This window comes from Dasypus novemcinctus, chromosome 16, assembly GCF_030445035.2.
Source record: "Dasypus novemcinctus isolate mDasNov1 chromosome 16, mDasNov1.1.hap2, whole genome shotgun sequence".
Lineage (NCBI taxonomy): Eukaryota > Metazoa > Chordata > Mammalia > Cingulata > Dasypodidae > Dasypus > Dasypus novemcinctus.
In genome coordinates, this window is record NC_080688.1 from 4,364,420 (window position 1) to 4,380,263 (window position 15,844).

Here is a 15,844-nt window from a genome sequence, read left to right on the forward strand (position 1 = left end):
TTGTTCTTTTTATATTTTCTGCAGGTGCTCAGTTAGGTCTTTGATTTCAACTCTTTCTTTATTTTATTTTATTTTTTGTTCCCCTATACTATCTTCTTTTATTTGTCTTTATTTATTTTTTAATGTTACAATAAAAAATATGAGGTCCCCATATACCCCCACCCCCATCACCCCACTCTTCTCCCCATAACAACAACCTCCTCCATCATCATGAGACATTCAATGCATTTGGTGAATAAATCTCTGAGCACTGCTGCACCTCGTGGTCAGTGGCTCACACCATAGCCCACACTCTCCCACAGTCCACCCAGTAGGCCATGGGAGGAAATACAATGTCCGGTAACTGTCCCTGAAGCACCACCCAGGACAACTCCAACTCCTGAAAATGTCCCTACATAATATAGGTATTTAGGGCTATAAATTTCCTTCTCCATGCTGCCTTCTCTGAATCTGATTTTTCACAAAACTGGATGTCATCCTTGTGCAGGAGTCATGCTAATTATTATATCATTCCAATTTTTAGTATATCTGCTGCTGAAGTAAGCTCTCATCCATGTAAATTTGAGGCTTATATTTGTTATATGAATGCAACTTTTTATTGCATGTTAGTTTTTGCTAGACTGTTGAACTTTTGGCACCTTGCTTGCTATCCCTAATGAGCTGGCATCCAGATCACCATGCCAAACTTTTATTGAGGATGAGAATACCTACACTATGTGAAACTATTCCATTGTAAGTTTCATGGTTGCCAGGAAAAACAGGACTCATACTGGCTTTGATGGTTAAATGGTTCCTCACATAGAGAAGAAAGAGTGCAAAGTCAGTTTCACCAGAAGATATCAGTTTCCTGGCCAGTGTGTCCCAATCCATGGCTGACACAAGGAAATTTGATCCATTTAAACCCTTCTTTTGCCATATTTGAAGGACATCATAATGGATGGACATTACTTCCTCCAGGAAGAACAGTTGCCATAACTGTCACTGTGGGCCCTGAGGGGAGGGGAAAAGAGGTATGAATAGATGGAATCAATGTAACTGTTTGGGCAATAGAAGTGTTCACAAGATTATGCAAGGATGCATATAAGAAATGTTAAATTACACAAAAATGTATAGGGGCTGATAGGCTAAAATGTAAATCATAATGTAAAACACAAGATAAATAAAAATTTAGAAAATTGTATAGTCTAAAATATAAACCACAATGTGAACCCAAATGTTACCTTGTTTGAAAGCTATTGTTTCAACATCTGTACATCAGTTTTGGTAAATATAGTATGAATATGTAAAAAGATTATTGCTGTGGAAGGGAAAGGGGTTTTATGCTGGATATGTGGGAGTACTGTATATTGTATATATAAATTACTGTGATTTAAACTTCTGTGAAGATAAGCTTAATAATTAGGAAAGAAAAAGAAGGATGCAGACACTGAGGAAAAGACAGAAGAATTTGCCTTGCCAATTTGCATACAGGGCAACACTTATTGCAATGATGGAAGGCAAAACATCAAAATCAAAGCTTTTGCCTTTTTAAATTTTTTGATACCCCAATTTATTTTTACCGTAATTTTTCTAAATTAATATGTATTCTCTAACCTTTAAATGCATCACTATATTCCATTTTACTATTAATGGAACCTGGCAATATATTGCGCTTCACTTTTCAGGAAGTTTTGGATCACAGAGAGGTTCAACAATGGCAGTGGAGGAATACTGGTGTGGGATGTTTTGAGAGGAGACACATGGTTGGCAGGGAGTTCTACAGGGCATATATCCGGGGTACATAAAAATGTTGGGATATTTTCATAGTGGTTACAATAAAAAACAACAACATAGGGAGTGTTGAGTTCCTAGCCAGGAGAGCTCTAACACAGTCCCTAAAGGAACAGCAACAATCCCCCAAGTACAATGGCAAAGACCAAAAAAGAACGAAGGTCCAACAATGAGCCCTTGATACTAATGACTATGCTTGTAAGCCTGTGCACCTGAAATAAGAACAAGACCTAGAGCTGCAGGGTGCCTAAGAGTGACCTCCTGAGAGCCACTGTGTTGCTCAAATGTGGCAGTCTTGAAGCCAATCTCAGCATGTAAATGTGTTGCCTTCCCTCCAGCATGGGACATGACTCCTGGGGATGAGCTTCCCTGATGCCGAGGGATTACTACCAAGTATCAGCTGATAGCTGATGATGTAACTAGAAAATGACCTTGAATAAAAGGGTCACCTCGGACCAGCAGAATATCTCAGTCTACATATAATACCAGGAATTAAAAATGCTTTTTTGTCCTGAAGAAAAGGGGGAAATGGAAAAGACAAATGAGTTTATATGGCTATGAGTCTCCAAAAAGAACTGGGAGGTTATCAGAGGGGTTGCCCTTATGTACACCTGAGCAGAGTCCCAGAGACAGGTAGAAGTAGATGCCACCCCAGGTATTGGTTCTTCTGAGGGTTTCAGAGACCCACAGGTTTTATGGTCATGGCAGATGGAGATCAGTGCCATGTCAATTGGCCCTAGTTTGAAGTTTGTGTTTCTGTGTGATGGAGCTGGACTCAGATGTGATCTTTGTCCACAAGCCTCTCCTGTTACTTTTATCCGGAACTGTAGTTGTTGCTGTGGTTTAATGTATATCCAGGGGACCTGAATCTCTGGACTGATCATGTGATAGCCAGGCTCTGGGCCTCAGCAGACTTGCAGCTCCTACACTCTGTTTTATTGGACTTACCCCACTCAGCTAACATGGAGGTGAAAAAGGTCAACCACCACACCATGGAGCCAAGAGTGCCTACAACTGAAAGCAGGAGAATTGCATCCAGCATCCATGTGGGATCTAAGCCCCCTCTTGATATAAATGTGGAGTGGACATGGGCATTCTAAGGTCCACAGTATGGAGGAATAGAGAATGGGTTAGAGTAGACTTACAGATATTCTATTCATGAACTATTGTGATTAGTAATTGAAGAAAATGTGGCATTGATGTGGAGAAAGTGGCCATTGTGGCTGCTGGGGGTAGGAAGTGAGAGAAAGAGATGTGAAGTGGGGGCATTTTTGGGTGTTGGAGTTGTCCTGGGTGGTGCTGCAGGGACAGTTACCAGACATTGTATGCCCTCCCATGGTCCCCTGGGTGGACTGTGGGATAGTGTGGGCTGTGGTGTGGACCATTGACCATGAGGAGCAGCGATGCCTAGAGATGTACTCACCAAATGCAATGGATGTGACATGATGATGGGGGAGAGTGTTGCTGTGGGGGGAGTGGTGGGGTGGGGGCGGTGGGGGTGAATGGGAACCTCATATTTTTTGAATGTAATATTTTTAAAAAATGAATTAAAAACCAAAAAAAAAAAAAAAAAAGAAATGAAGTTGTGAAGCAACTATCATTGCAAGAAGCAATTCCTAGCAACAACCTAGAAATTAATTTAACTGGGAATGTAAAGGATCTATATACCAATAACTACAAAGCACTGCTAAGAGTAATCAAAGAAGACCTAAACTAATGGAAGGACATTCTGTTTCATGGATTGAAAGACTAAACCTCATTATGATGTCAATTTTACCCAAATTGATTTATAGATTCAAAACAATAACAATCAAAATTCAAGCACTTTAATGTACAGAGATTTAAAAAAAATCAATTACCAAGTTTATTTGAATGGGAAAGGGGTCCCATATAGCCAACCCAACCTCAAAAAAGCAAAGTCAGAGGACTTATGCTCCCTGACCTTGAACTGTATTAAAATGCTGCAGTGTTCAAAAGAGTATAGTATTGGCAAAAATATAGACATTTTTATCAATGGAATTGAATTGAAAGTTTAGAAGTAAACCCTCACTTCTATGGTCAACTTATTTTTGGTAAGCTTACCAAGTCCACTTTTCTGGGACAGAACACTCTTTTCAATAAATGGGGCTGGTACAACTAGCCAGTAGAACTGGATATCCATAACACAAAGAATGAAAGAGTACCCCTAACTCACACCCTGTATGAGAATCAACTCAAAATGTATCAAAGACTTAAACATAAAGCCTAGTACCATGAACTCCTAGGAAATAATGTAGGTAAACATCTACAGTAAGTTGTAGTAGGTGGAGGTCTCTTAAACTTTACTCCCAAATCATGAGCTGAAAAAATAAAAATAGATAAGTGGGAACTTCTCAAAATTAAACACTTCTTCACCTCAAAGGACTTAGGGTAAAAAGGCAGCCAACACAATGGGAGAAAATATTTGAAAATCACACATCCAACAAGTGTCTAATATCCATGATATATAAGTAGATCCTATAACTCAACAATAAAAGACAAAAGGACAAAAATAAAAAATAGAAAAAAACCTGAATAGACAATTTTTAAATAAGAAATCCAAATTGTGAAAAAACACATGAGAAAACTACTCAGCATTACTAGCTATTAGAGAAATGAATTCAAAGTTACAATGGGATATAATTTCACACCTGCTTGAATGGCCACTAACAAACAGAAAACTACAAGTGTTGGAGAGGATGTGGAGAGATAGAAATGCTTATTGACTGCTGATGGGGGCGGGGGGGTTGAATGGTATGGTCATTATGATAGTCCATTTGGCATTTGCTAAGGAACATAGGTATAGATCTACTTTGTGACCCAGCAATACCACTCCTAGGTATATAACCAGAAAACTTGAGAGCAGTGAAATGAACAGACACCTGCACATCAATGTTCATAGGAACATTATTTGCAATTGTGAAAAGATGGAAACAACCAGGTGTCAATCAACTGATGATTAGATAAACAAATTGTGATATATACATATGGAATATTATTCAATTCTAAGAAGTAATGCAGCCATGAAGGATATGAGAATGTGTATGAACCTGCAGGATACTATAGTGAGTGAAACCAGTCAGACACGAAAGGGCAAATGTATGATTTTGCTATTATGAAATAAATATGAGAAAATTCACGGGATTAGTAGCTAGAATATAAGCCACCAGAGAAAAGAATGTGGTTAGAGAATGGAAACCTGAGGTTTTAATCTGTGCAGAATTATTAAAATGTTTTTAAATAGAAATGGTGAAAGCACATCATAGAATTTGTAATTAATAGTGTTCATGTATGGGTATGATAATGACATGCTTTTGTTTTTGAGTAAAGAAAATTCTCTAATATTGATTGTGGTGATCAATGCACAACTTAGTGATTATACCAAATGCCATTTATTGCACATTTTAGGTAAATTATATACTTTATTGGTAAATGAAACCACCCAATAGGGTAGGGGAGTGGATGTGTCTCAAGTGGTTGAATACCAGAAGCTGGAGGTCCCAGGTTCAGTTACTGGTGCCTCCTTAAAAAAAAAGAAAAAAAAAGAAAAACAAAAAAACCCTCAGGACAGCCAATATAGCATCACTTTCCCACATAGGGAAAAAACCTGGTACCACACACACACACAAATACAACAGGGTGCATTGGGGTAAATATACACCAAAGTAAGGTAAGGACTATGGTTATTATTAATATTTTGACAATGCTCTTTCAAAATTTGTTAGAAATGTTTCACAACAATGCAAGGTATTTTTGCTGGGGTGAAGTATATGAGCCCTGTATGATATTATGCATGTTTGTTTTGTAAGTTCATAACTTTTTCTATACACGTATTGTTTCTGTATGTTCATGCATGAATGACACACTTGAATAAGTTGTTTTTAAAAGAAAAAAGTCTAACACCGCTGGAGACAGTGTACATTGGAGAGTACTTTTGGCAATTAAAATATCTATAGATTCAATACTGTATGGGGCAGATTCCACTTTTCTGTTTATAATGAGGAATACATTAGTACATACAATGAATTGTATAGCACTGGATACTCACAGATTAGAATAACATGAATGAACCTAAAGTAAACACACAAGCATGAAATTGGTTATTAAAATCAAGATGTAAAATGCTATTTATATGAAATCCCAAAATATGAAAGCCAAGCAATATATTCTTTTTAATAAAATTTTATTAGCCATGTCATTCATACATGAACATACGTCAACAATACTTGCATAATAAAAATTGTGAATTTACAAAACAAATGTGCATATCATCATACAAGAACCCCATACATCACCCCACAACCAACAATTTGACAATACTACTGCTAGCTATTGTTCATAAATCACATGAGTTTTAATTTCCCCATTTATCATCATATTCTTAGTATTTTGTAAAAAATCATTCTGTATGTACTTTAACCACAATAGTCATCCATCACTGAGATCACTGTTATAAATTCCCTAGGTTTCTCTCTAGTTTCCCTTCAATTGACATGTACTACCAGAGGCTACCCCTGTCATACAGAATCACATTACATATCAGCATTTTCAGTTATATTCAGTATAATGTGTTACCATTGACTCCACCTATTTCCACACATTTACAGTCTACATTATAAAAAAGTTCTACCTACATTAAGCATCAACTTCCCCTTTGCAACTTTCATCTTACCTCCTACTAACCTATACACTGTAATTTAACTATATAAATTTACTCATTGTCTTCAGTACATGTTATTGAAACTACACAATATATTCCTTTTGTGTTTGGATTATTTCACCCAACATGCATAATAATATTCATGCATGTTGTCATATGAATCCCAAGCTCATTTTGTCTTACATTTGAGTAGTATAACATTGAAAGTGGATTGACCTATTTTTTATCCCTTAGTGTTTGATGGACACTAGGGCTGTGTCCATCTGTTTACAATTGTGAATAATGTCACTATGAACATTGCTGTACAAATGTTTGTTCACATTCTTTCTTACAGTTTTCTGAAAATATTCCTAATAGTGGGATTGCCTGATCTTATTGCAGTTCTTTATTTAACTTCCTGAGGAACTGCCACAGTGTCTTGTTCCCTCTTCTCCACATTTTCATGAGCACTTTTAAAATAATGGTCATTGACTATGGGGTGCAGTGATGCCCAGAGATGTACTTACCAGGTGCAATGGATGTGTCATGATGATGGGAGAGAGTGTTGCTGTGGGGGGAGTAGGGGGTGGGGGTGGTGGGGGTGAATGGGACCTCATATTTTTTGAATAATATTTTTTTTAAAAATGAATAAAAAATTAAAAAAATTAAACTGACCAACAACAACAACAACAACAACAACAACAAATAATGGTTATTCTGTAAGGTATGAAATATCTCACTGCAACTCATCTGCAATTTCCTGATAGCTAGTGATGTTGAGCATCTTTTTTTTTTAATATTTATTTATTATTATTATTTTTTAATTACATTTAAAAAAATATATGAGGTCCCATTCAACCCCACCGCCCCCGCCCCCCACTCCCCCCACAGCAACACTCTCTCCCATCATCGTGATACATCCATTGCACCTGGTAAGTTCATCTCTGAGCATCACTGCACCCCATAGTCAATGGTCCACATCATAGCCCAGACTCTCTCACGTTCCATCCAGTGGGCCCTGGGGGGATCTACAGTGTCCCGTAATTGTCCGTGAAGCACTATCCAGGACAACTCCACGTCCCGAAAACGCCTCCACATCTCATCTCTTCCTCCCGTTCCCCACACCCAGCAGCCCCCATGGCTACCGTTCCCACACCCATTCCGCATTTTCTCTGTGGACATTGGATTGGTTGTGTCCATTGCACACCTATGTCAAGTGAGGGCTTAGATTCCACATGGGTACTGGATGCACTCTTCCCACTTCTAGTTGTAGACACTCTAGGCTCCATGTTGTGGTGGTTGACCTTCTTCAACTCAATGTTAGCTGAGTGGAGTAAGTCCAATAAGTCAAAGTGTAGGAGCTGAAGTCTGTTGAGGCTCTGGGCCTGGGTGTCATATTATCAGTCCAGAGATTCAAATCCCCTACATATATCTTAAACTCAGCACCAACTACAATTCCAATAAAGTAGCATGCAAGTCTTGTGAAAAGAGATCCCCTCTGAGTCCATTTCCATCACGCAGAAACACCAGCTCCAAAGAAGGGCCATCTGTCATGGCAGTGAACCCCTTCTGCCATGACCATAGAACCCGTGGGTCTCTTTATCCCTCAAAAGAACCAATACCTGGGGTTGTATCTACCTTATCTGTCTCTTAGACTCTGTTCAGTTGTACATAGGGGTATTCCTTCTGACAATCTCCAGACTCTTTTTTAGAGACTCACAGCCTTATAATCTCATTTCTCCTTTCCATTTCCCCCTTACATTAGGTCAAACCGCTTCCCGAAGTCATGTTATTATATGTAGACAGGTATATTCTGCTGTTCCGCATTGAATCTTTAATTCAAGGTCATTTTCTAGTTGCTTCTTCAGCTGGTATGTGGTAGTGATCCCTCGGTGCCAGGGAGGCTCATCCCCGGGTGTCGTGTCCCACGCTGGGGGGAATGCATCACATCTACACGCTGAGTTTGGCTGTGAGAGTGGCCACATTTGAGTAACACGAAGGCTGTCAGGAGGAAACCCCCAGGCACAATGCTACTCTAGGCCTTGTTCTTATTGCAGGTGCATAGGCTCAAAAGTGTAGCCATTAGTATCAAGAGCCCACTGTTGGGCCCTCCTTCCTTCCTGGTTCTTGCCGTTGCACCTGGAGGATTGCCGCTGCTCTCCCAGGGCCCACAACAGTGACCCCCCGGCCAGGAGCCCAGTACCCCCCCAGCTGTTGTTTTTAATTGTTTCCACTATGAGTATATATAGACATTACCATATACCCTGGGCATATGCCCTGTATAACTCCCTGTCAACCATATATATCCTGTCAATAACATCCCATATCAGTATTCCTCAGCTGCCATTGTTGAACCACTCTGTGATCCAAAACTTCCCGTAAAGTGAATCCCAACATAATGTCAGCTTCAGAAGAGTCTTAGATCACCAAAATTCATATATACAATATACAGTATTTCCCCAGATCCACCATAAAACCTTTTCCCTTCCACAGCAATAATCTTTTAACTTATTCATATCATATTTCCTGAAACTGATGTACAGATTCTGAAACTATAGTTTTCAAACAAGGTAACATTTGTGCTTACTATGTGGTCCATACTTTAGATTGTACAGTTTTCTAAATTTTTTAGTTATCCTATATTTTGTCTTATGGTTTTCATTATTAGTCTGTCGTCCCCTATATGTTTTGGGTGTAATATTAGCTGTTTTATATTCATCCTCGTGTACTCTCACATAACTCCTCTTTTGCCCCCTTATTTACCTTTGTTCTATCCATTGCACGTCCACTTCCCCTCCCCTTAGGGCCCACAAAGCCTGCCAATCTAATGCCCTGGGAGCCGTCCTTTCTCACGAGAGATACAGTTCTCTCTATTCAACGGCATTAGTCTTCCCCAGGATATGGGTCCACCCCACCCAATGGTAGAACCCACCTTGGCAAAATGAGCCTTCAGCTATTCCCTCCGGAGTCCGTCCCGCATCAGACCATACCCCCTGAGCGTCCTAACCAGGTGACCCTCCCTACTTATACTTTGATACGTTTTACTCAGCATTTAGTTCTCAATGAACTTCTGGCACTCTCCCATGTTTGTATGTTGCCCCTCCCTCCCACCTATTTCTTGGACCATATTACCCCTCTTCCCATCCCCAGCCCCCCTCAAACCCAGAAAACCCCACCCGAAGGTAACCCCTTGCCCCCATTTTGTCCCTTCTTTGTGCTCATACTTACCCCCAGCTCATCACAGATTCCACCCCTACAGACATTAACTCACATCCTTCCTCCACCCCCCGATTTCCAGTAAGCCACTTTTCCAGACTCTAGCTCTCTGAGGCAGTTAACTTATTTCATATCATTGAGGTCATATAGTATTTGTCCTTCAATGCCTGGGTTGCTTCACTTAACATAAGATTCTCAAGGTTCATCCATGTTATCACATGCGATTGTACTGTATTGGTTCTTACAGCTGAGTAGTATTCCATTGTGTGTATATACCACATTTTATTGATCCACTCATCTGTTGATGGACTTTTGGATTGATTCCAACTTTTGGTGATGGTGAACAATGCTGCTATGAACATTGGTGTACATATATCGGTTTGTGTCCTTGTTTTTAGATCTGATGGGTATATACCCAGCAGTGGTATTGCTGGGTCATATGGCAAATCTATGGATAATTTTTTGAGAAACTGCCAAACTGTCCTCCAGAATGGTTGGATCCTTCTGCATTCCCACCAGCAATGGATGAGTGTTCCCCTTTCTTCACATCCTCTCCAGCATTTGTATTCTACTGTTTTTTTCATGGCTGCCAATCTTATGGGAGTAAGATGGTATCTCATTGTAGTTTTGATTTGCATTTCCCTGATAGCTAGGGATTTGGAGCATTTTTTCATGTGCTTTTTAGCCATTTGTATTTCTTCTTTGGAGAAGTGTCTGTTTAAATCTTTTTCCCATTTTTTAAATGGGTTGTTTATCTTTTTGTTTTCGAGATATATGAGTTCTTTATATATGCAAGTTATAAGTCTTTTATCAGATATATGGTTGCCAAATATTTTCTCCCATTGTGTGGGTTCCCTTTTTACTTTCTTGACAAACTCCTTTGAGGTGCAGAAGGCTTTAATTTTGAGGTAGTCCCATTTATCTATTTGTTCTTTTGCTGCTCGTGCTTTTGGTGTGATATTCATGAAGCCATTTCCTATTACAGAGTCCTGTAGATGTTTCCCTACACTGCTTTCTAAGGTCTTTATGGTCTTGGCTCTTATATTTAGGTCTTTGATCCATCTTGAGTTGATCTTTGTATAAGGTGTGAGATGGTAATCCTCTTTCATTCTTCTACATATGGCTATCCAGTTCTCCAGGCACCATTTGTTGAATAGGCCATTCTCTCCCAGTTGAGAGGGTTTGGTGGCTTTATCGAATATTATATGGCTATATACATGAGGTTCTATATCTGAACTTTCAATTCGATTCCATTGGTCTGTGTGTCTCTCCTTATGCCTGTACCATGCTGTTTTCACTACTGTAGCTTTGTAGTATGTTTTGAAGTCAGGAAGTGTGATTCCTCCTATTTCGTTTTTCTTTTTCAATATGTCTTTGGCTATTCGGGGCCTCTTTTTATTCCAAATAAATTTCATAGTTAGTTTTTCTAGTTCCTTAAAGAAGGCTGTGTTGATTTTTATTGGGATTGCATTGAATGTGTAGATCAGTTTTGGTAGGATAGACATCTTAATAATATTCAGTCTTCCTATCCATGAACAGGGAATATTCTTCCATTTATTTAGGTCTTCTTTGATTTCCTTGAACAATCTTGTATAGTTCTCGATGTATAAGTTTTTTACCTCTTTAGTTAAATTTATTCCTAAGTATTTGATTTTTTTATTTACTATTGTGAATGGTATTTGTTTCTTGATTTCCTCCTGATCTTGCTCATTATTGGTGTATAGAAATGCTACTGATTTTTGCGCATTGATCTTATAACCTGCGACTTTGCTAACCTCATTTATGAGTTCTAGGAGCTTTGTTGAAGATCTCTCAGGGTTTTCTATATATAGGATCATGTCATCTGCAAATAATGAACTTTTGACTTCTTCCCTTCCAATTTGAATGCCTTTTATATCTGGTTCTTGTCTCAGTGCTCGAGCCAGTACTTCCAAGATAATGTTAAATAGGAGCGGAGACAATGGGCATCCTTGTCTTGTTCCTGATTTTAGAGGGAAGGATTTCAGGATTTTGCCATTGTAAACAATGTTGGCTTTAGGTTTTTCATATATACTCTTTATCATGTTCAAAAAGTTTCCTTGTATTCTGATTTTTTGGAGTGTTTTTATCAGGAAGGGGTGCTGTATTTTGTCAAATGCCTTTTCTGCATCTATAGATATAATCATGTGGTTTTTTTCTCTCAATCTGTTTATATGGTGTATTACATTGATTGATTTTCTTATGTTGAACCATCCTTGCATACCTGGGATAAATCCCACTTGGTCATGGTGTATAATTCGTTTAATGTGTTGTTGAATACGATTAGCAAGTATTTTGTTAAGTATTTTTGCGTCTAGGTTCATTAGAGAAATTGGTCTGTAATTTTCCTTTCTTGTGGTGTCTTTGTTTGGCTTTGGTACTAGGGTAATGTTGGCATCATAGAAGGAATTAGGCAGTGTTCCTTCTGTTTCGATTTTTTGGAATAGTTTCAACAGGATTGGTGTTAGTTCTTTCCGGAATGTTTTGTAGAATTCACCTGTGAAGCCGTCTGGCCCTGGGCTCTTCTTAGTTGGGAGATTTTTAATGACTGATTCTATCTCTTTGCTTGTGATTGGTTTGTTAAGATCATCAATTTCTTCTTTCGTCAGTATGGGCTGCTTATGTATTTCTAGGAATTTGTCCATTTCCTCTAAATTGTCATTTTTGTTGGAATATAGTTTTTAAAAGTATCCTCTTATGATAGTCTTTATTTCTGTGGGGTCAGTGGTGATATCACCTTTCTCATTTCTTATTTTGTGTATTTGCATCTTTTCTCTTTTTTTCTTTGTTAGTCTCACTAAAGGTTTGTCAATTTTGTTGATCTTCTCAAAAAACCAGCTCTTGGTCTTGTTTATTTTTTCAAGTGCTTTCTTATTTTCTATTTCATTTAGTTCTGCTCTTATCTTTGTTATTTCCTTCCTTCTTCTTCCTGTTGGGTTACTTTGTTGTTGTTTTTCTAATTCCTTCAAATGTGCAGTTAATTCTTCAATTTCTGCTCTTTCTTCTTTTTTGATACATGAATTTATGGCTATAAATTTCCCTCTCAGTACCGCTTTTGCTGCATCCCATAAATTTTGGTATGTTGTGTTATCATTATCATTTGTTTCAAGGTAGTCATTGATTTCTTTTGAGATTTCCTCTTTGACCCACTGTTTTTCTAAGAGTGTGCTGTTTAATTTCCAAATTGTCGTGTGAAGTCTGGGTCTCTGTCCCTTGCAAATTTCCAGCTTGACTCCACTGATGTCAGAGATATTGTTTTGTATGATTTCGATCTTTCTGAATTCATTAAGCCTTTCTTTGTGGCCTAGCATATGGTCAATCTTGGAGAATGTTCCATGTGCGCTTGAGAAAAATGTATATCCTGCTGTGTTTGGGTGTAATGATCTATATATGTCTATTAGATCTAGCTCTTCTAATATACTGTTCAAATGTTTTGTTTCTTTAGTGATTCTCTTTTGAGATGTTCTGTCCAGAGTTGATAGTGGTGTATTAAAATCCCCCACTATAATTGTAGATGCATCTATTCTTTCACTTAGTTTTTCCAGCATTTGCCTCACATATTTAGAGGCGCCTTTGTTAGGAGCATAAATATTTATGATTGTTCGATCTTCTTGACAAATTGTCCCTTTCACTAAAATATAGTATCCTTCTTTGTCTCTCACAATTGTTTCGCATTTAAAGTCTATTTTGTCTGATATTAATATAGCTACTCCTGCCTTTTTTTGGTTGTTGTTTGCTTGTATGATTGTTTTCTAGCCATTCACTTTCAACCTCCATGAGTCTCTGCGTCTAAGATGTGTCTCTTGTAGACAGCATATAGATGGGTCGTATTTCCTTATCCAGTGTCCCAGTCTGAATCTTTTGATAGGTGAGTTTAGTCCGTTGACATTCAGTGTTATTACGTTTAGAGAGTTATTTATGGTAGCCATGTTTTGGTTGGATTTGTGTTTGTTATATTTTGTTTGTATTATTTTATTTTCCCCTTCTATTTTTGTCTTTCTTGTTGCTTTTACACTCTCCTCCATCTCTGACTGTCCTGTTTTTTCCTTTCTTCCTGCAGAATTCCCTTAAGAATTTCTTGAAGGGGAGGTTTCTTGTTGATATACTCTTTCAGTTTCTGTTTATCTGTGAATATTTTGAACTCTCCATCATTTTTGAATGCTAGTTTAGCTGGATAGAGTATTCTTGGTTGGAGATTTTTTTCCTTTAGTACCTTGACTATATCATACCACTGCCTTCTTGCCTCCATCGTTTCAGATGAGAAATCAGCACTTAATCTTATGTAGTTTCCCTTGTATGTGATGGTTTTCTTTTCTCTTGCTGCTTTTAGAATTTTTTCTTTGTCTTGAGCATTGGATAATTTGACAAGTATATGTCTTGGGGTGGGCCTGTTGGGGTTTATGACCAGCGGAGTGCGCTGTGCTTCTTGGATATGTACATCTGTCTCTTTCAGTAGATTTGGGAAGTTTTCATTCATTATTTCCTGCAACACTCCTTCTGACCCCTTTCCCTTCTCTTCTCCTTCTGGAATGCCTATAATACGTATGTTTGAGCGTTTTGCGTTATCATTCAGGTCCCTAAGTCCTATCTGGATTTTTTCTACCTTTTTATTGACCACTTCTACTATCTGTTTGATTTCCAATGCACTGTCTTCCACATCACTAATTCTCTGCTCTGCCTCTTCTAGTCTGCTGATATTTGCTGCAAGTGTATTTTTGATTTCTTGAATTGTGGTGTTCATTTCCATCATATCTGTTATTTTTTTGCGCATGTCTGCAATTTCCCCTCCAAGTGTTGTCTTCATGCTGTTAACCTCTTTCATTACTTCATCAAATTTGTCGGTGATAAATGTTCTGAGATCTTTCATTGCTTGTGCGAAGTCCTGCCCCCCTTCCTGATTTTCAGTTTGTTGATTGGGTTCAGCCATGTTTTCCTGATTACTGGTTTGGTTTGTAGATTTTTGTTGCTGTCTTGTCAACATTTTTTCTTGACGGGTTTAATCAGTTCGTTAGCTTCTTTGTCTAGTCTTGGAGATTAATTAGCTGTTGTTTTTGCGTAAGTGTTATATCTTCTCTTTGTCACTTTGTTCTTCTTATTCCAATTTCTTATTGCTAGTTAAGCTCACTTTAAAGGAAAGTATTAGTGCTGGGGAAAGTCAATTGTGTAAGGAAGGAAAAAGTGTGAAGTAGTATTGGTGATATATGTTTACAAAGCAACAATATGAGTTCTGGGAGGATGGAGGTTAGATCATGTAAATTGTGTAGAGTTATAGTAGTAGGAAAGTACCTATAATGAGGTAGACGACTGAATATGGGAGGAATGTGGTACGTACTAAGAGGCTATTGTTTTCGTGAGAGAGGGAAAGAGAAAAGAAAGGTAATAGTTTCAGGGACGAATACCAGATGGAAAACTAAACAAAGGAATTAGAAATTAAGAGTTAGACACTTTGTGGATCAAAGAAAGGGAGATGGAATATAGGAGAGATAGCAGATGGTGGAGGATATCAAGTTGTAGGGGAAAGGGGATAGTGTAGATAGGCTAAATCTATTCACAGAGAAATGAGGCAGTGGAGGGTGAGGAAACCCAGCAAATGTGAGGTATTTCCTGTAGGACCTATTGTATTGTTAAGGTAGAATAGTATAAGAAGAATAATGGGGACAAGAAAGAGAGGATTGAAAAAAAAAAAAAAGAACAACAAGAACAACAACAAGAAAAAAAAAAAAGAAAAAGAAAAAGAAAAAAAACCAAAGAACAGAAACCCCGCCGCCAGGCTCGGCTGGGCTCAGCTGGGCTCCGGTCCCCCGCCCGCCGCCCGCTGCGGCTCGGCTGGGCTCGGCTGGGCTCGGGTCTCCCGCCTGCCGCCCGCCGCGGCTCGGCTGGGCTCGGCTTTCCCGCCCGCCGCCCGGCGCGGCGCAGCGTGGCTCGGCTCTCCCGCTCGCCGCCTGGCGCGGCGCGGCTGGGCTCGGCCGAGCTCAGCTGGGCTCGGCCCCCCCACCCGCCGCGGCTCAGCCGGGCTTGGCCGGACTCGGCTTCCCCGCCCACCGCCCGCCGCCACGGCGCAGTGCGGCTCGGCTCTCCCGCCCGCCGCCCGCTGCGGTGCTAGCTGCCTCGGCTCCACCTACCCAAGAAGGAAGTCCTCCACGCATAGCTGGGATCTCCGTGTATATTTCACAGATGGATCCT

General features: G+C 39.2%; 1 pseudogene; it reads right to left on the bottom strand.

The window, feature by feature from the left end:
• Positions 1-442: 442 nt before the first annotated feature.
• LOC111761533 (U6 spliceosomal RNA) lies at positions 443-543 on the bottom strand (annotated as a pseudogene).
• Positions 544-15,844: the final 15,301 nt, after the last annotated feature.